We start from the raw sequence: 2661 nt of genomic DNA on the forward strand, positions 1-2661 counted from the left end.
GTCCAGGGAAGGGGCTGCATCTGGTCTGCGTTACCCAGTAGCTGCCACCGCCTGGAACCCCGTCGAGGAGCGGGGCTGGATGTGGGGAGACCCCGAGGGTGGACCTGGCAGGAGAGAGCCCGGCTGCCCGCTCGCCTGCCCCTGGCCAGCCCAGCCCTTCCCCGAGGACCGTGCCGCAGAGAAGGCCCCCGGTGACACACAGGCCCGATGTCCCATTTCTGAGGGTGGCACCGGCAGTTCTGTGGCAGGTTGAGAGGCGCTCGGGGCTGCTGACACCAGCCAAGAGTTCTGTTCTCTGCCTCACGCCGGATGCTTAAAACCTGGCGCGTCCAGGGCAGGGCCTCCTCCCAGAAGGGGGACCCCAGGCCTCCCAGTCTGTCCCTCCCACCACGTCCCCATGGCAGGGAGGGCAGGAGGCTGCTGGCGGCCTGCCTGGAGGAAGCGGAAGCTGGTGCTGGGGGTTCACAGGACTCCAGCGTGAGGTGGGGAAACACCAAGTCGATGAGAAGAAGCGATTCACAGGCCTGAGGCTCCCAAGCCAAGAGCAGAACGAGGGTTTCTCCAAACACATGCTCTTTGACCTGCAAAAGCTTCCTGGGGCCCAGGCCCAGCCTCACAGCCTAGTTCGGCCCACGCTGCCCGAGCGCCTGGCCCGACCTGGTCCTTCCTCCCACCAGGCCCGTGTGTGGCCTCATTTCCCAGAGGACGGAGCTGGGGGCTCCCCTCTCTGAGCGTGGACCCTATGCTGGGTTAGGGGGAGTCTGGCCTCTCCCTCCAGTTGCTTCTCTGCCCTTCTGAGCCTGAGCCAGGGTGCGTGGGGTCCCCCTCCCGGGGTGCGCTGGCTCCGCTTCCCCGTGCTCCCCAGGCCTTCGTTGTCCTGGGACTCCACCCAGGCTCCAGCTGGGCGAGGGGCAGAGAGCAGAATGGTTATGACCCGATTTTGTTTGTATGCTTGTTCTTTGGCCCCGAAGAAGCCTTCAGAACAAAGCTTTATATAAATAAGAAGGACGGGGGTGGGGGTGTGTTTTCGGAGCTAAATTTTCTCCCACCTCCCCATCCACACCCCATCAACCTAATGATTCGGCCTTTTTTCAAGTACAATAAGTTTAAACAGCACTGGAAAAATTCAAACAATGCTTGCTCTTTATCTGCCCTGTCTGGCAAAAAAGAAAGAAAAGAAAGTGAGAGGAAGGAAGAAAGAAGGCAAAAGAGAGACAGGCGCCTGCCTGGCTCAGTCGGGGGAGCCTGAGACTCTCGATCTCAGGGTTGGAAGTTCAATCGAGCCCCACATCGGGTGTAGGAATTACTTAAAGATAAAAAATATATATATATTAAAAAAAAAAAGGAGGGGGGAAGAGAAAAGAAGAAAAGAAGGAAAGAAGAAAAAAGGAAGAAAGGAGGGAGGGAGGGAGGTGGATAAAAATCAACGTGTCTCCAAACTCAGGAAAGCACAGATTAGAAGGAAGGGCATCGGGAAACCTTGACATCGCACAGTTCGGACTGTGTCCTGGGGATACTGAGGTATGTGGGCTCCCTGTGCACCAAAGGCTCTTTAAGAAACTGAAGTCCTCGGGGATCCTCAGGTGGCTCAGTGGTTTGGCACCTGCCTTCGGCCCAGGTCGTGATCCTGGAGTCCTGGGATCGAGTCCTGCGTCGGGCTCCCTGCATGGAGCCTGCTCCTCCCTCTGCCTGTGTCTCTGCCTCTCTCTCTCTCTCTCTCTCTCTCTCTCTGTGTCTCTCATCAATAAATAAATAAAATCTTAAAAAAGAAAGAAAGAAAGAAACTGAAGTCCTCAAGGCACACAGCCCAGTCTCTAAAGTTAATTTTCTAAACCTTTGGCTATATAGTTTTAATGTTTCCCCATTATGCTTCTTTTTTTTAAGATTTTATTTATTTATTCATGATAGAGAGAGAGAGAGAGAGGCAGAGACACAGGCAGAGGGAGAAGCAGGCTCCATGCTGGGAGCCCGATGCGGGACTCAATCCCGGGACTCCAGGATCACATCCTGGGCTGAAGGCAGGCACCAAACCGCTGAGCCACCCAGGGATCCCCCTCATTATGCTTCTGAAACAAAATTAGAAATATGGAGAGAATTGGAAAAGTAAAGTGTTAATACTCCCACCATCTCATCGCAAGCACCCGCGCGCATGTGCACAATCACATACATATACACACACACACGAGATTCAGTCTGTTACCGACCAAGAGACCCGCACTGAAATCCCAGCTCCGGGCAAGTCACTTCAGCCCCCTGCAGCCGGTTTCCACATCTGTAAAAACAGGTGACCGGTGCCACCGTGGAGCGCACAGTGATGAAGTGTGGGCAGCGTCCAGCCCTAGCGAGCGAGTGGCTGCATGGTGGTTGCTGTTACGACTGCTGCTGAGCTGGGCGCCACCTCCCCAGGCCCCCTGTGAGCACCAGGGCAGACAGAGGGCCCCGCACCCTTATTCATTCCGCAGACACGTAGAGGGTGTGTGCTGTAGGCCAGGCCCTGCGCTGGGTGATGAGGGCACGGAAATGAATGTGACAGATCTTGTCCTCAGTCCAGAGCTCAGTCCAGGAGAGGGGGCAGATATATACACTGGCAGGTGAGAGTGTGGGTGATGACAGCAGGCGGCCACACAGACGGGTGCTGTGGGACTCTGCACAGAAGGTGAT

This window comes from Vulpes lagopus, chromosome 2 (assembly GCF_018345385.1).
Source record: "Vulpes lagopus strain Blue_001 chromosome 2, ASM1834538v1, whole genome shotgun sequence".
In the NCBI taxonomy this organism is placed as follows: domain Eukaryota; kingdom Metazoa; phylum Chordata; class Mammalia; order Carnivora; family Canidae; genus Vulpes; species Vulpes lagopus.